The sequence below is a fragment of the Canis lupus genome, chromosome 29, assembly GCF_003254725.2.
Source record: "Canis lupus dingo isolate Sandy chromosome 29, ASM325472v2, whole genome shotgun sequence".
In the NCBI taxonomy this organism is placed as follows: Eukaryota; Metazoa; Chordata; class Mammalia; order Carnivora; family Canidae; genus Canis; species Canis lupus.
Window position 1 is genome coordinate 27,920,440 of NC_064271.1, and position 19,721 is coordinate 27,940,160.

At 35.7% G+C, this 19,721-nt stretch overlaps 1 long non-coding RNA gene across 11 annotated transcripts in view; it reads right to left on the reverse strand.

Annotated features, from left to right (window-relative positions):
* Window positions 1-19,721, reverse strand: part of LOC112650675 (uncharacterized) — a 41,653-nt gene that overhangs the window by 11,046 nt on the left and 10,886 nt on the right. For 9 of the 11 annotated variants that reach the window (XR_007407083.1, XR_007407079.1, XR_007407080.1 and 6 more), the window contains 2 exons: window positions 8,429-8,584; window positions 361-534 (listed from right to left, as the gene is read on the reverse strand). This is a non-coding gene — a long non-coding RNA (uncharacterized LOC112650675). Of the gene's footprint in view, window positions 1-287; window positions 535-8,428; window positions 8,585-19,721 lie in introns of all 11 variants that reach the window. The other 2 variants (XR_007407084.1, XR_007407077.1) reach the window with 2 other exon arrangements.

Here is a 19,721-nt window from a genome sequence, read left to right on the forward strand (position 1 = left end):
TTCAGATTAGGACAAGGTATTGTTGGACCAGAGCCTCCAAAGTTTGATTTTTCAAATTCCTACTTTTATTTCTTTATTTATAATTTTTGCCTTTACTTTTAAAATTTTGTTGTTGCCTTTACTTTTAACTGAGTGATAGCAACAATTAACATATTTTATAAAGTGCGCTGATATACTTTTGAACCTATAAAGTATTATTCTTATTTAACAGAGACAGAAGCCAAGGCCCAGATAAGCTAAGTAAGTATCTTGCTCAGATTCTCCAGCTCAGACTGGAAAGAACCTACCCTCTGAAATGCTGCTTCTGGGCCAGCTCTGCTGCATGTAACTGCCTCTCCAGTTTCAAAAGTTCTCAATTACCTTTATCCCCATGCTGACAGTGAAACTTCTGGCACCTTCCAAGGGGAAAGGCTTAGAAAGTCAACGATATAGGTTAAAACTGCCATTCCTAGAAGACCATTTTTGTCAGAATGTAGATGTGTTTCCTTGTGCAAGAAATGGTCTTGTTGATAACAGCTGATATGAACTTGACATCTGGTCAGAAAAGACAGAGGAAAAAAAGACGGAGGAAGAGAGACAAGAATAAATGGAATATATTTTATATATCTACATATATAAAATGACTTTACATTGCATATCAGAGAACATAGATCAATATTTACCATAATTGCTTTTCAATTTGCCATTATTGATGAGATAATGAAATTATGTAAGCTATACATTTCAGTGTCTAGGAAACATTCAGAGAGAGAGAATGTATACTTGACCAGATCATTAAAAAGTGGGAAAAAAGAAAAGGAGGTATAATCTATTGATGACAAGGACTGATCATGGCATTGAAACAGTCTTCCTATTCCCAAATAACATGTATAGACTTGTTAAAAGGACTTAGGTTACTTTCTCCTTTGGGGCCAATGCAGTGAAAAAGATTACATAGGAAAACAGACAACTTTAGGCATGAAGCACAAGGAGACCAATGAGCCACCCCTTGGGGTGGTTAGAAGCATGAACTCTTGAAAATTTTATTTTGGTCTGTCTCGTACCACAAGTGCTCTAAAAAAAAGTGATAGGGAAAGAACAGAAATCATTAACGCTCTCCATATTAAAAAATTTAGAGAGACATCTGCACTTTAATATTAGGCAAACATTTGTCAAAAGCTTCTCAACAAAGAAAAACTTTTCCAACTGTGATTAAAGGGAGGTATTAGACCATTGCCTGCAGTTAAAAAAAAAAAAAAAAAAGAATGCTATCATCTTAGAAGAAAGAAAAGGGTTTAGGAATGGGAGGATAAAGTGAGGGGAATGAGCTAAGGAGGACTGCCATGGTGGTTTTTTTTTTTTTTTTTTTTTTTTTTTTGCTGATAACCTATCAAACCTAGATTGGAGAAAATCCCAACAATGAAAATGTTAATCCACTTACTTTAAACAAAGGCTAGAACTTGAAGTAGGTAGATTGTTTAGATTTTATCATTATTTTGGAATGACTGGATCTATTTGAAATTCAGGACCTCCTCAAAGAACAATGAGGTTAAACTGGAACAAAAAAGGCATCTTTCATTTTGTTTTGGTAGGTAGGGGGACTTGTTTGTCTAGAAGCATATTTGAGCTTACTAAGGTAGGGAAATTTACTAAGATTAATTTACAGTACTACATTTTATTGGTAAAATAAAGATTCTAAAATCAAAGACCTATTTCTATGCAATGGTCATCTTTAATAATCTTTACACAGCTCATTATTCCTTAGTTAGATATAAAAATACTGAGTCTCTGCGACTTTAAATTCTAGTGCAAATTATGACTTTGTTTTTATATTCTCCATCAACATACTTTGCTTATGCCAGCACACAATTCTCATAGTTTGATAAAGGAGCTTCTTTTGTTTTTAAAGAATATCTTTGAATGAAAACAATATATAAATCATATTTTGGATCAACTTATATTCAAATCCTTTACCTTTAGATTAATGCTAAGAGCTCAATAGTTTTTGAATAAATGAGTTTAAGAAAAAGGTAAATTTTTTAGAAGAGCAGATTTAGTTGGATAGGACACGTGATCCAGTATGTATACAAAGAGCAGACACAAGAAAGCCTCACTGGCAGCAGAAGAAATCCTTATTGCCCTCTCAGTTCCACAAGGCCCAGAGGGGTGGCGGTAAAACTCTAAGTGTTCACAGTATTTTGTAGTTTACTTAATTTGTCCAGTTCATTATTCTATAACATCTTCACAATTTCTACCTCCAAAAATATGTCTTAAGTATGTCTACTCTCTCTCTCTCTCTCTCTCTCCTTTTCTCTCTCTCTACCTATACTCACTGTCACTCCTTTGTCTGGGCCTTCATTATTGCTGCCTTGGGTTACAATTACTGGATTTTTCTTCATTCCATTCTCCATTTAAAGTAAGACCATTTAAATCAGTTATGTCATTCCCTGGCTTAAAACCCTCCTGCTATCTGTTAACCCTTAGAATAACATTTATATGTTTTATTATGGCCTGTAAGGCCCTCAGGATCCGGTCCCTGCCCATCTCCAGCATATCTCATGCCATTGTCCTCTCCACTTCATTCTTGGCTAGAGTCTTCTTTTAGTTCTTCAAGTATTACAAAGCCTTTCCCATCTCAGGGTTCTGTACATAATATTCTACTTAAAAAACCTATTCCCTACCATTAGCTAAGCTACTTCCCCCTCATTTTTTTGCTAAAATATTATCATACTATTTCTTTCTTAATTTCCCTTTCTTGCTCTCTTATTGTTTTCTTCATATTTGTCACAATTTGTAGTGACTAGTTTACTTGGTGCTTTTGTCTTTTCCCTGAACATCCAGGATCACAGAGACTATGCCCATCTGATTCTGATGAATGCCCAGACCCCAACACAGAGCTTGGTGAATAGGAAATATGTAATAAAAAACTCATTACATGAGAATTTACAAGTGAAGAAATGAACAATAATCCTATAATGTGCATAGGCTTTTCAAAGAAGACAAAATTATTTACCAATGATCATACACCTGTTAAGTAGAGACCCAACAGAAGCTAAACTTTTATGTTCTATAGTTTAAGGTTCAGTCCTGTTCATTGATTAGGCACTAGCTGTCTTTCCCTCTGACCACACACCTCTGTTGAGAAAATTACTTAATAATATTTGGAAAGCTGAGAATAATCATGGAGCATGAAAATCACACATGATAAGTTTGTTATTTTCTGTATCTGAGCAATGAGCAGACCAAATGTAATATATTAAAAATATGCAAAAACCAGACTAAAGAAGGCCTTGAATGTCAGGGTAGAAAAGTCCAAACTTTATTTGAGAGGGAAAGAGCAGCCTGTAAAAGTTTCAGAATGGAGAAATGGTATTTACAAAATAGAACTTCTGAATGCAGAATGTAAAGTTAGTGTAACAAGGGATACATCATGGAAGGATATCCAGTAAGGGACATACTGCTATTTGATTATGTGGTTGGTCAAATCACTCCTTCCTGCACATAGTGTTAAGATGATAAAAAAGAAAGTCCAGAACCAGAGGAGAGTGATCCCTGTTTGAGTCCGATTACTACCTATCTACCTAAGGTTGTCATATGTCCTCGGAGTTCTGTTTTTTTTAATTAATTAATTTATTTGAGAGAGAGAGTGAGAATGCTAGTAGGGGTAGGGTTGGAGGGAGAGGGAGACAAGGAGACTCCCCGCTGAGCAGGGAGCCTGACTTGGGGCTTGATCCCAGGATGCTGGGATCATGACCTGAGCCGAAACCAAGAGTTGGTCGCTTAACCAACTGAGCCACTCAGGTGCCCCTCTCTGAGTCTTTCTAATAACTCAAACAAATTGTTTATATTAAATAACCTCCAAGCTTCTAATTTTAGCACGTGCTAAGCACGTAATAAGCGCTAAACACATACTTATTTGTTAAATGAATTAATGAGCAAGTAAATGGAATCTATTTTTCTCATGTTTCAATTATAGTTCCTTGTAGAAAACTTGACATTTCAGAAGAGTATAAAGGAAACAAAAATCACACATAACCTCACCATTCTGAGACAATTATGACTAATATTCTTATATATCTCCCTCTTCCATTTCTTTGTTTTCCTATTTTATTTCTGCTACTTTGATAAACGTGTTGGTTATAAATGGGGAAAGGCGTGATTAATATATTCCCTTTGTGAGACATTTGGAAACTCTAAACGAAAAAAATAAATCTTTAGAATCCAATTGTGTGCATAATTTTATATTCTACTTTTTAAAAACAGTCTAAGTAAAAACATTTTCTTATATTACTAAAAATTCTTTAGAAGTATGGTTGCTAATATCAGCAAAATAGACAATGATATGGATTCTCTCTTTTTAAATGAACTAGTACCTTACTTCATGCCCACTGGTCACCTGCAGTGATTTGTGGAGCATATACCATGTGTTATACATGAATAGTACTATCAAACTCAGGGCTTTCCTCCCAGTTTTATTTTCCTAGAACTTAATACTCATCTTTCCACCCTGGGAAGACATCCTGGACTTCTGTAATATATTCCCTCCTCTGTGTTCCCATTTCACTTTGTCTATCATTATATTACTGAAACTTTTATATCATAATTGGTTATCTATTTCCTCCTGTTAGTTATGGGCTCCCAAAGTAAAGCTTGTTGTTCATCTTTTGTCCTTACAGCCTAGGACAGAGCCTGGACCAGAAGAGGGTTTTCTTTTGTTTGGTTTAAATCTCAATTTAAAAATTAATCCCATAGTGTAAATAGCCATCTGTTGGAAATTTTCACCTTTCAGGATTTCCCATCATTTCAACTCAACATGTCTAAAACTATTAAAACTCATATCTCCCCCTACAAGAAAACAAAGTAAAACAAAAACCTCCCTACTCCTTCTATAAGAATATGTCTCCTTGTTATTGGTACTTTATTACCTTGATCACGCTTTAAACTTTGAAATTACTTTGACTATATTTGGTTGCCTCTTGTTTCTAGTAACAATTTATTCATTCCACAAATATATACCAAGTGTTACTTTATGCTATGTCTTGCTCTGGGTGCTAGGTCTCTAATAGCAAAGACAACACACATGGTTCCTTATTTTTTGGAGCTTACATTCTAGTGGAAGGAGACAGTTAATAAACAAAGAAGTAAACAAGAAAAATGTCAGATAATGCTAAGTGCTTCATGGAAAATTAGAACAAAATGGTAAATAGAGAGTAGCTACTTTAGGTTAATCATCAGAAAAAGCCTCCCTTTAGGATATTTCTCCTGTCTCTCCCCTCTCTCTAGTCCTGCCAAGAGGCCCTCCTCACCTCATGCCTGCATTAGTAGAACAGCTTAATGGATGGGCTTCCAGGCTCAAGAATCAACTCCATATCCTACCACTAAATTGATTTTGTATTTGATTGTTGTGGGAAAGATGGAATAAGATCTGTAGAAAATTATAATTTTCTCCTTTGTTAAGCACATAGATAACAGCCTAAATTACAGAACTCAGGCCCAATTTTTACTCACCAAATAAAAAACTTAATTACTCATTACGTTAATAAGGGATTGATTAAAACTGGAGAGATCGCTTTGAATTTCAGCCCAGAGACCTATCTGATTAGTGTTTAGGGAAAAGGGATTCAGAATCACACCCTGGAGGGCACAAGGACTGAGTCCCTTTTCCTTAACCATGGAGGCCAGACAGAAAAGAAAATTCATGGAACTCCAACTAGGTGTTATGAATTGTTTTATTATCCTTCTATTACTTAAGCCTCATGATAGCCCTCTAATTATATAACTAATTAACTTGCCTTAAATCCCCACAACTAGTAAGTGGTAGGTGTACAGTGACTAGCACGCAAGTTTGGGTAGAAACCTTAAACTTTACAAATTGTGGAATATTACTCAGCCATTAGAAATGACAAATACCCACCATTTGTTTGACGTGGATGGAACTGGAGGGTATTATGCTGAGTGAAATAAGTCAATTGGAGAAGGACAAACATTATATGGTCTCATTCATTTGGGAAATATAAATAATAGTGAAAGGGAATAGAGGGGGAGAGAGAAGAAATGGGTAGGAAATATCAGAAAGGGAGACAGAACATGGAAGACTCCTAACTCTGGGAAACAAATTAGGGGTAGTGGAAGGGGAGGAGGGCGGGGGGTGGGGGTGACTGAGTGGCAGGCACTGAGGGGGGCACTTGACGGGATGAGCACTGGGTGTTATTCTGTATGTTGGCAAATTGAACACCAATAAAAAATAAATTTATTATTAAAAAAAACTTTACGAATTGTTTGGTTATGAACGATATCCTGAGAAACATAAACAAGAACTACAAATAAGTTGAAAGAAAGTGGTACCTAAAAAAAAAAAAAAAAAAAAGAAAGTGGTACCTAGAACAATTATTTATAGAATGAATGAAAAAACACATGAGAAAGGAAAATTTATACCTACAGTAGTCATTTAGGGAAATGGGCAGGGTACGGAATGAACCACAGCTAAAGATACTCGTTTATTCATTAATGCAACAAATAGTCAGATGCTGTGTTTGGCACTGGGGAAATTGTTCTTTAGAACCTTATGAACTGGTGGAGCAGTAGATATAATATATATGTGCTTTGAAAGAAAACACAGGCTACATTGAGAGTTGGGGACCTGAGCTACTCTGGAGGGTCCTTAGCAACTGACACTTGTTAGAACCTGAAAAGTAAATAGGAGTTTGTCAGGCAAGTAAGTAGGTAGGGAGAACAGGGAGAACATTACATTCAATGTTACATCATTATGTCTTAAGGGAGAAAGCAGCATGGTATTTGAAAACTGGAAAAGAACCACTTTGGATAGAACATGGAAAAGAGAGTGGGGAGATGGATTGAAGGAGATCACACAGGGACTTAAAGATTTGGGGTTTACCCTAAGAGCAATGAATAAGAATTTAAGGGTTTTAAATCAGAGAAGGACAACACCAGACCTGTATTTTAAAGAAATCACTACGTCCGCTTGGTGGAAAACAAATTGGAGAGAAATCAATTTAAATGCAGAAGGACTACTAGGGGCAGAGGGGTCAAGGGTGAGGTCATTACAACAGTACAGATGAGACTTGGCAATGTATCTCATTGGGTAGGGAGAATGGGATGGGTTCAAGAAATATTTAGGAGATAGAATAAATAGGATTTGATGACTGATTGTATTAGCTTATGAGAGATATGAAGGTTTCTAGAATGGCCGTATTTCCAAAGTGAGTAAGAAACTGGGATTAATTAGTGGTATTGAGACCCCAGCTGGAAGGAGAATTGTATGCGGAATGAATATCATAAATTCAATTTGCAGTTTGTAAGCAGTTGAAGAATGAGGTAGGGGATGTGCTGTATAAGCCCATTGTGAGTAAGGAAGATTTGAAACTCACTGGCTGAGAATAGTAATAGTGATCTCTGTTAAGTTTTTTGTTTTGTTTTGTTTTGTTTTGTTTTGTTTTGAGAGGATCCTGGAGGTATGGGACCCTGCCCCTCTTGGGAAGAGTGGGGTGGGGGCCAGATTGCTCCTAGTTACAAATCCCTGATCTAAACTTTTAAAAATTTGTCATGCCAATGAGTAAAAATAAATTTTTAGTGAGTAGTCCCATAAATTATATTCACTTATCAATCATAAAATACTGCTAATCTCTACAGTAATTTATTGTATAGATAAAATAAATAGAGATAAAAATGGTCTCAATTTCATGTCCCCCAATAAATCATGATACTCTGGAAGTTAACTGGCTCTAGAGAATTTTGAAAAACAAAGTATTATTATTTCAGACATACAACTCCTGGAAGAATCAAAGCCACCTTAAACCTTTTAATTTAAATGAAATTGTAGATCATGACATGCCGTGAAGTTTGAATATTAAGCTCTGAAATTTTTCTCTGAACTTATTCTATCAATAAATAACCTTTGGGCACTCCCCTCCCCCCAAATAACAGTAAACCATTATTCATCTTAATTACCAAGTCCTTTGGCAGTTCCTCAAATTTCACACCTGAAGTAAGTGCCTCTATTCATTTCAACCTAATTCTGGCCCTGCTCTGCCTGCCCCTGTGAATGAACTTCACTTTATGTGAGACCCAGAGCTATCTCCATGCTCAGGAAGATTTTCTGCTAGTGCAGTCAGATGTACTCTTAAATCATACCCTCCCTGAAGTATAAGATGTGTGGAGTGCTGATTTCTTCTCTGCCATCTCCCCCAGTTTCTACCATCTCCCCCAGTTTCTACCAGAGTACCCAGAGTACCCAGCACCAGAAAACCCTCAACAAACATTTGTTGAATGAAGGAAATATTTAAAAATAGGTGACAGATATATAAACAGATATATAAACAGACAAACATCTAGATAGATAATATTTTAGAGCAGTCAAGTTAATCTTAAGACTCAATCAAACAAATCAGGTAACAAAAGAAGTTCTCATCTAAATATAAAATACCCTTACCCAAGCTGAGAGGCTACCATCCTGGAGCCCAAGTAGCAACTCCAGACAAGTAACCAGTCAAAGACAGGCTGCTCCCAGCCCACACACAGCAAACTTCAAATTCACAGGATATTAGAGTAAAAATATATGTTTATCTATTAGCTGGCACTGTTTAAGCTGCAAGAGACAGAGACACAAATTTAAACCTATTTGAGTAAAAAGGGGAACTGATTAGGAGGATTCTGGAGTGTTTTATGGGACCTAAAGAGAGTAATATGGGCTTGGGGAGTTGGATACCGGGACTTCAATCACATCAAGTCAGTGAGACAGTGGGGGACTGTCTCAAATCTCTGTGCCTTTTCACATCTACCTCCTTCCCTACTTCTATGTTAATTACTTTAATTTTCATACTATGAGGTAGATACAAATAACATTTTTATCTTATGGATAAGGATGATGACTCTGAGTAAGTTGTTCACGGTCATAAGCATAACAAGGGCCCAGCTGGGATTCAAATCCAAGCAGTCTATTGCTAGAGCCCATTAACTTATTATTATGGGACATTTTTAAAATAAATACACAAAAGTAGAAAGACTAGTACAATGAATCCTGTGAATGGACTAATCTAGCTATGACAATCTAGGACACACACACGCTATAACAATCATCAACTTATGTTCACTTTGGTTCTAGGTGTCCCTAGACTTAACAATTAACATTTTCTTAACATCATCAAATATCCAGGGACGCCTGGATGGCTCAGCAGTTGAGCATCTGCCTTTGGCTCAGGGCGTGATCCCAGAGCTTCAGGATTGAGTCCCACATTGGGCTCCCTGGGAGGAGCCTGCTTCTCCCTTTGCCTATGTCTCTGCCTCTCTGTTCCTCGTGAATAAATAAAATCTTTTTTAAAAGTCATCAAATGTCCAGTCGATATTAAAATATCTAGTTGTTTCATAACTTTTGTTTCCTACAGGTGATTAATTTGCATTGAGTTCCAAAAGTTATCCAAACATTACATTTGATCACCATATCTCTTAAGTGTCTCTCTCTCTCTCTCTTTTTAAGAGCCTATACTTTATTAGGTTAGATAAGGCCTAAATAGTTACATTTGAAATAGAAACGGACATATGGCATAAAACATAAGAACAAAAGTAAAATGGGAATTTAGAAATAACTTTTGGTGACAGTCACCAAGAATATTATTATTGCTCTAAAAATACATATATAGCGGAATAATACATGATACCTATTACATCCCTTGTAAATGACAAAGGATTCATATACCTCTAAGTACTCAAACACTTTCCTGTACGTAGGAGATCCAATGCTCAAACATATACAAAAGATGGAAATACATTTATACCTAACTATTTTACAAATTCAAAAAAACTCTATTATGGTAAAATTTAAACATGTTAATAGTAAACATACTACCCCTGATAAGCTTCAACAATAATCATGACTAACCTTGTTTCATATATAACCCCACTCATTTATCTTCTCCCATATTATTTTGAAGCGATTCCAGACATGGTAACATTTGGTCTATAAATAGTATTTATCCTTAAAAAATAAGGATTTTAAAAAAATAATAAAAATGCCATCATCACATCTAAACTACTAACAACAAAATCTTCATATCATCAACTATCCAGTCAGTGTTCAAATTTCCACTTGTCCCATAAATTTCATAATAGGACTTCTTTCATACAATATGTTTGTTTAAGTTAAGACTCCAGTAAGGTCTACAAATTATAATCAGTTGACAGTTTCTCAAGTCTCTTTTATTGTATAGGTCCTCCTTCATTTCTCTTTCTCTCCCTTGTAATGTACATATCTGTTGAAGAAATTTGGTCCTACGGTATATCCTACCTCCTAGACTTTACTGACTACAGCCCTATGATGTCATTTAACATGTTCTTCTGACTTCAGTATTTCCTATTAACCTAGTAATTATTTTAAAAAATTGATCTTGTAACAGGGTTGGTTCTTTGAAAAGGCTGCTTCATAGGTGGTGTTATATACTTCCATCAGGAGTCACATAATAACTGGTTGTCTATCTACCTATCTACCTGGTATGTTGGCAGTTAGTGATGATTACTGTCCATAGTAGCACTGCCCAAGATAAATATAATGAGCCACAGATGTAATTTTAAGTGTTCTAGTACCCCTATTTTTAAAAAGTGAAAATAATTTTAATAATATATTTTATTTAACTCAATATATCTAAAATATTATCATTTCAACATTTATTAAAAATGATTGAGATATTTTATATTCTTACTTTCATAAAATTTTTCAAAGTCCTGTGTTTTTTCCATTCATAGCTGGTATGTGTTAGAACCTGCTTGCACTGGCCCATGAAAGCTGTCATCTGAACTCTACATTCACAACATCCCATTGATAGCTAAACATTGGCTATGGTGGTAGTATTTACACCACAACAAATATCACAAAGCAGGTTTTTTCCATCTCAGAGAGCCAGTAATTAAACATTTACCAGCACATCACTGCTTATAACACATCTTGCTTTGGACCAGCCCCATTTCAAGTGCTCAATAACCACGGATGGCTAATAGATTTTATATTGCAAATAGCCCATCACAGGGCCTGCAGTTGAGGGTAATCTGTTCTATTATTCCTTCTCTGTTTATTAGCTGGAATAGTTCTATAGATTAAAATTTTCTTCATTAACTATTTAACTATCTTAATTAATGTACAGTAAATTTAAGGAAGGCAATGTAAATCCTTAATTTTTTCCTTTATTAACTAGTATTCAAAATAATGAGTTGATTCCCTAAAGTACCCAATTAGTATTTCTTGGTAGCGTTATAAACCCATCGATTCTAACATATTTGACTGTTTCAATCCATTGCATTTACTATTTTTATTGATGACCATATTGTCCCACCTTTGGCCATAGCAGACTTTTAATCTGGAGCCCACATTTCAGACTGCTAAGCTACCACTAACACCAGCCAGATTTTATGCCTCATAACTTCAACCATTAGAAAGCGACTGATCTTATTTTCTAGATCAAAAGTTCAAAAATCCTGGGATTTATTGAACCAGCTTGTTTCAAGTGTCTACCACTATGTCCAGCAGTGTCACACGGGAACCTGGCAGTTCTGTTAGAAATCAAGGGAGGGGCTACCCGAGAAGAACAATTACTTGGTTGACAAAACAACAGATGTCCAGAATAACATATTTAAAAGATTACATGAAAATTTTAAAGCATATCATCTTTTTCATGTCATTGGTTGCTTTGTTTACTGATTCAACACATATCTATTAAGAACCTTTGACAGTCATGAACTATTATTCTGACTGTAAAAGTTAATTTTCAAAAAATAAACCTATATGAAATTCTTGAATATCTAAATATTTTTGACTTTATCGAACTGAAAGAGAATGAGTGTTAAAAATAACGCCAGGACACCTGCACCCCGATGTTTATAGCAGCAATGTCCACAATAGCCAAACTGTGGAAGGAGCCTCGGTGTCCATCGAAAGATGAATGGATAAAGAAGATGTGGTTTATGTATACAATGGAATATTACTCAGCCATTAGAAATGACAAATACCCACCGTTTGCTTCGACGTGGATGGAACTGGCTGGAGGGTATTATGCTGAGTGAAATAAGTCAATCGCAGAAGGACAAACATTATATGTTCTCATTCATTTGGGGAATATAAATAATAGTGAAAGGGAATAGAAGGGAAGGGAGAAGAAATGGGTAGGAAATATCAGAAAGGGAGACAGAACATAAAGACTCCTAACTCTGGGAAACGAACTAGGGGTAGTGGAAGGGGAGGAGGGCAGGGGGTGGGCGTGAATGGGTGACGGGCACTGAGGGGGGCACTTGACGGGATGAGCACTGGGTGTTATTCTGTATGTTGGCAAATTGAACACCAATAAAAAATAAATTTATTATTAAAAAAATAATAACGCTTTAGAAAGTAGGCACAGGTCCTTTAGAAAGAAGCACAGAGGCATAATTGCACATATTTAAGACAGAGCATCTTTTTGTTTCATATGAGTTCAAGAAAGAGGCACCTTTTACTCAGATTGTCCCTTAGACATGAAAACTAAATTTTACATTAAATGATCTCATTCTAAATTTATCTACAGCAAAAATTAAATGAAACAACAAAGACCTCTAACGGAAAACTGTGGCCCCTCCAACTTCTTAGTATCCTCTTACTGAAGTCTCTGAGGGTGCTAACGTTCATCCAACATCCCTACTAATCAACTGAAGATTGGGCAGATGGGTATTTCAGTCTCGGTCATATGCTTGCATAATTTTCTGTGAGCAAAATATGAATAACTTATAGTCTAGTAAAAACAGAATGCACAATAACCAAAACATTCAAAGAATGAATCGTTAAAATTCACCAGGTATTCCAAAATAAGCAAAGAAGTATTTTCATGATTTTCTTTCTAAAAACAAAAATATTAGTAAAGGTTTCAAAACTAAAACTTAACTGACCTTCAAATTATAGTTGTCTTTAAAAAAAATTGTAGTTGTCTTATAAGATTTAAGGTTTTTCAATAAGCTTGTTGCACAAGTTCGTAGACAATTTAACAAACATGCACAACCATAAAACATGCTGGCAGGAAAAATAATTAACCTGGGGGAATAAACAGGGAAAGTTACCAGGCAAGGGAAGGCCTAGATTCCAAGACTCCCACAAACAACAAATTGTTATCCAGTTCATTTTATTTTAGTATCTTGGTTCCTTTTTGTGGGTGGGAGGAGGCCCAGGAGATAATTTAGGGAAAATAAAGATATTATAATTAACTTAAAATTTTTCATTCAAAATGGAAATTGTATTATTGAGAGAAAAATATATACTTTTAGAACTCAAATGATGTATTTTATTGAAGACTAGCAATGAAGGAAAGAATAGGGCATAACTAGTCATTCTTTTTATTTTTGTAATACTGATGATTCTAATTGTCCTGTGCTTTGAATAACAGTAATAGATTTTTGCAGATTTCCCTTCTAAGAGGGGCTTGTACTTCTCCAGGAAAGTGTTTTTTTGGTCAAAATACTTTTATTTAGAAGTGTGTTATTTAATAGTTCTAATTTGGTTAGCAACCTTTAAATATATTACTTAGTCATTTATGATAATTTGGCTTATATAATTATACTTATTCATATTTGCTATATTCCCTTGAATTATAGGTTTCAGTGATTTCTAGGGGATTTAAAAGTACAAACAAGAGTTATTATCCTTGCTTAGTCACTATATTTTATATTATTTATATCAATATAATCTGTTGCAAATTCAAGTTGATATTATTGCTTGTAATTATGTTCTACTGCATGCACTAATAAATGATACACTGTCATTTTTTTCAATCAACATCTACAGAAAGATTGCCAGTGAAAGACACTATGTTAGTCTGTTATGGATAGTCCAAAACTAAATATGAGAGATGCTGTTCCTTTAGAGATTTTGTAGCAGCGTGGTGGTGAAGAGAAATTCATACCTCTGCATGTTAATATAATGTGGTAAGGGTAATGATAGGTAGGGGTCCTGAGTATTTATGAAGGCAAAAAGGTGTGTGTGTGTGTGTGTGTGTGTGTCTATCTGTAGGTAGGTAGGTAGAAAAGACTTTCTAGGAAGAGATGATAACTGAGGTAGGCTTTATTAAAGAATAATTAGTAATTAATCAAATGATGAGAAAGAGGGTAGAAAGGAGGGTGTTCCAGATAGAAATAGCACCACTGTTAGAGAGCAAAGTATGATAAGAAGTGGAGAGAAATGATAAGAGATTAAAACAGAAAGTCAGATGGAGGCCAGATCATAGAATTATTGAATTCCATGTTAAGGAGCTTGAACTTTATCTCACAAGCAATGATGATTCACTGAAATGTTTAAATAGGGAGAGAAAAATGGTAAGATAATGACAGGGCCAAACCAGAGACTAGAAGACTAGTTAAAGGATACTGTAGTATTCAGAATGAGAGATGAGAGCCTAAAATTAGGACAGTGATAGCAGAGGTGCGGAGTAGGAAAAGGCTTCAAGAACTAATCAGGAGGTAAAATGCATAAGAGTTGGTGATTAATTGAATGCGGGACACACAGAAAATATAAGAGTTAAAGACAAAAGACTTCAAGAACTAATTAGGAGGTAAAATGCATAAAAGTTGGTGATTGATTGAATATGGGACACACAGAAAATGGGAGAGATAAAGACAGTTGTGAAGCGTAGCACCATACCAAGTACAAAGAGAATATAGGAGAAGGAGTAGGCTTCACAGGAAGTAATGACTTCAAAAATTTTAGATTTGTTGAGTCTGAGATGTAACCGAAGCATAGATGTAGCAGCCAATCAGCAGCTCTGCAGAAAGTTTTGAGGTACAGCTGTAGACTTAGTGACATTATCAAGTGATAGTTAAAATCATGTCAATGGGTCAAGCAACTCAGAAAGATTGTAGAGAGAATTTTTCCCTCTCAACTCACTGTGAAGTTATACTTTTAGAGTGTTTATCTTCACCATTAACTGAGGACTTTAGATCCAATACCCCCCATGACTGGATCAATCTACTTGATTCATCATTAATTTCTGTATCTTTGAGGTTATCTTCTGAGTCTTAGAGATGGAGGCTCATATTAAGTGAAGAAGCACAAAACAACAAAGACAAACAAAATATCTAAAAATAAATATATTGACAGTTCATCAGGACTGTCTCTTACATTCCAGGGGCACAACAATACCCTCTAACATAATAATTCTTCAGATTTGTTCTACTTCTTAGCTCAGTTTTTATATCAACCTCTACCTGTCTAGCAGAGATATCACCAAATTTTTAGTGATTCAGTTGTCTATTAATATATCTTTTGACAATATGCTATCAAAGTAACAATTAGCAATAGTACCATAAGATTTCTTAAGGAACTTTTAAAGTAGCAGCTGAATTCCTTGATTAGTCTTTAAAACTCCAATTTTTGTTTACTTTTAAGTTAAATCAAAACTATTTTCTGAGCAGCTTCAAGAAAAGAACCATGAATAAAACTCTTATAATGACATTTTAGAATCATGTGTGGCAACCATGCAGATTAGCACTGACACAATTTCCAAGAGCTACTAAAGATAGATCTTATGTAATTGGGCCAAATGAGTGGGTGGATTTTTTTTTTTTTTTTTTTTTAAGTAGGGCCATGACCTCTGAGATCTTCTGTTGTTTTCACTATGATCTATAAACTGAACAAAGTGCTATTTTCTTTTTCATAGAAGTAGGCCATTACTTGTCTGGGACCAAGGCATTGCATAGGAATGAAGGCATATTGTTTTTAACAGCAAATATGGGCTACTTGTGCCTCCTCTCCTATGTCCCATGTCCAATCAAGGTAAACAATTGCTATGACAATTTACATTTCTAATTTTCGACAATTCTAATTTGCCATAATATTTTTTGATGATCTAGGACTCTGCTGCAGAATCCTTCTAATCAGCAATAATTAAATTGCTATCAGTCAATTGAAGCTGACAAACAAGATGGAACTTGACTGCCATTGCTGGTCAAGACCTTCCCTTTTCACACTTGATTTAAGGCAGGCATCAAATGTGATTTTCCTGGAGATAAAAAAGTGAAGTGAGAATATAAAAGATAACCAGAATTCAGTTCCTCCTTGAGGGGGCTCACAATGGAGTATTGGGGACAGATATGTGGAACAAGCGAGGTTCCTTCACATTCACACTTTAATCTGATTCTACAGCTTAAACAAGAAAGGGAAGATGGAAAAGAACATGTGCTTGATCTATGTCATCCTATGCAAGTATGTGGGAGTACAAAGCTTTTACCTCCTACCCAAACTGAGACCAGGCACATAAACATATTTCATTCAATCACAGTATTGAGAATGATCTCTTCGAAATGTTACAATAAACAAGGATTTAATGTTAACAACAGATACAAAAATTTAGCCAGTTAGGCACAAATAGCCAAAATAACAGGCTTACTACAAATCCTGTATTTGACATGGAGCAAATCCAAGCATAGCACTGGAATGCACGAATTTACCATATAAAAAATTTAAGAAAGTTTTTCCATGATCCTCAAAGTGAATCTCAAAAGCACAACGTCCAGCAACGGACTCCACAAGCCAAAGAGAGATGTGGAGAAAGTGGAAGGGATTCAACAGAGAGTCACAGAGATGATTAAAGGGTTGGGAAAATGGGAGCTAGAAATTATTTAGCCTAAGTTAGAGAAGACTACCAGGTTTCTTAATAACAGTATTCAAGCATAGGAAGGGTTGTTATATACAAGATGATGAACAGTTGCTTTCTATCTTAACTGGAGAGTGGAGAGAAGAAACAGACTTTGGCTACAGCATGAAATATCTAAGTTAGACATAAAGAACTTTTAAGAATGAGGATTATTGGATCAGAGACCTCAGGATCCTCTTATTACACCTATTCCTTAAATGATGCTGTTTCAGAGGATCCTTCTTAAACTCTTTCTGTTTTCACTTTGTCCTTAATTAATTTTATTTACATTGATTTAAATTACCTATTATAAGCTGATAATCATAACATAAGTATGTTTGGGGATATACATATAATATATATAATTTATATATTATATGTATAATAGATATTACAGTGTATATAGTACATACACATTATACTACGGTATGTATAGCATATACTATGATATACCACAATATTTATATAGTATAGTATAGTCTATACACTGTATGTATCTCCAGTCCAGACTACTTTCCAAATGCCCCCTGGACATCAGGCTTCTGTCTTTTACCTGTTCTACTGCAATAGCATCATAACTGATAACCCTATCTCTTCCAATCTTCAATTCCATGCTTGGTCTATATCTTGGTGTGAACCTTTCTATCTAAAAGCAAGTCCAAGCATTTCCCTGCTTACAATTTTCTGATAGATCCCATTATTTACTTGGTTTCCATCATTTGGCCCCTTAACCTATCCATTATCATACCCTGTTATAATCACTCCCCAAATGTTATTAATTCTAAGAGAATTTCACTCCTTTCATCCTGCTGTGCTTTTAGAGATCTGTGCTTTGTTAAGTCTCAGTACTCTTCACTCCTCCTAGTACATACCACCTCCCTTTTTTCTGTATTCAACTTCTCTTCAGCGCCAGGAATTTTTCATTGACCTTACCACATTGGACTAGCGACCCTCAATAAATGCTCATGAATTTCCCTGAAAACTTGCCTTGAATACTTTAATGTCGTAGCTAGTCTAAGAGCCTTCCCAGACTTCAGATTCAGTAATTGCTCATTTAGAAAACACCTAGGTAGCTTGCTGATAGAATCTAGTGATCAACCTTCAAGAGTGGTATATAGCAAACTCTTGTGTTTATCACACTAGATTCTGGCTGCCATTCATTTGACACTCCCTGAATAATTTCCTTAGGCATTTCCATATCACTTTGCTACTACTGGACCTAGTGGCACAGGTCCATCTCTTTTCCTCCATCTCTTGGCCTGGCACAATTATTGACACATATACTTAGGCACTTTATGTGCATCTTCTCCAACTAATTCCTACAACACTCCTGTGAGGCAGGATTAGTGTGCCCATTTTACAGATGCAGAAGTCACCACTTATCCACAGATGACATAAATGTATGTGAATGTGTGTATGCATATATGTATATTTATGATACATATATATCCTATGAGCTCTAGTGTACTTAACATGTTCTCATAAATATCTCAAAGGAGACTCAAAATGAAATTTCCAAACATGAATTCATAACTTTACCCCCAAACTTTGCTCTTCGATGTTATCTGTTTTAGTGATTGGTGTCGGACACTTAAGAGTCATCCTCCACACTTTACTCTTCTTTAATCCCCATATCCAATCCATCACCAACTTATATAAACTTTCCCTTCAAAATATCTCTTAATTTTGTGCAGTTCTCTCCACTTTTACCATCATGAATCTAGTCCAAGTTTTCATCATCTCTTACAATAGCCTCTATTTCCTTTAGTCCTCATCTTATCCGTTATCTACAGCCAAGATGATCTGAAAATCCATATCTGATCATGGTGCTTCATGCTGTCCCTTTTTCCTACCGCATTCAAAAGTCCTTTAGCAGTTTCCCATTGTTCTTATCAAAAAAACAAACTTAAAACTGCTCTTCAATGGATCACATCCACTTCATCACAAGCCTACCTTTACTCACATCCTGCTCCCTCCTCAACTGCTCCATCCACTGGTGCTTGCTTTCTATCCTCCAAACCTCATTCTTCTCCAGGCCTCTAAACAGGCTGGAAGGCTATCTCTCTTTTCCATTTCTCTGAGTTAACTCTTACTTATCTTTCAGATACCACTTTCCCAGAGAAATCTCTGATCACTCTCAAAATGCCAAGTGTTATTATAAGCTCCAAAACCACATTTTTCTCCTTCATCTCTCCTCCCTTCTTCTTTACATTTGTTTTCGTGATTATTGATGGTCAACTTCCTCTTCCTCTTGCATCATGAGAGCAAGAACTGTCTATTCTTTTTTTTAAAAATATTTTATTTATTCATGAGAGAGAGAGAGAGAGAAGCAGGCAGAGACACAGGCAGAGGGAGAAGCAGGCTCCATGCAGGGAGCCCAATGCAGGACTCGATCCGAGGACTCCAGGATCATGCCCTGGGCCAAAGGCAGGCGCTAAACCGCTGAGCCACCCAGGGATCCCAGAACTGTCTATTCTTGCTCACTATGTTATCTCTGGTACCCATCTCTACTACCTGGCATGTAGTGTTCAAAGAATTGCATAAATTAATTTGTTGGCTTATTTTGCTAGGCACTGAGCTGAGTGCTTTACATATAGAATTTCATTAAATGTTCACAACACATTTATAAGGTTACTGCCTTTCTATTATTAGCTCCATTTTATTTTTATTTTTTTAAAGATTTTATTTATTCATTCATGAGAGATACAGAGACAGAGAGAGGCAGAGACACAGGCAGAGGGAGAAGCAGGTTCCATACAGGGAACGCAATATGGGACTCAATCCTAGGGCTCCAAGATCACGCCCTGGTCCAAAAACAGATGCTCAACCCCTGAGCCACCCAGGTGTCCTTATTAGCTCCATTTTAGAAACGAGAAAACTAGGGTCTAGAGATACAAAGTAATTTTCTCAAGTCTTTGCAAGATGAAAACTGAAGTCCTCTACCGTAAAACCATAAGCCCATCATTTGTGGATATCTTTGTAGGCATGAATATATTAACGAATGTGGTATCAAGCACATAAGCAGGAAGAAGTCTCTGAATCTCAAATTGATAATTTGTGTCTCTTGAGCAAACCTGAAAATCCTGAAATATT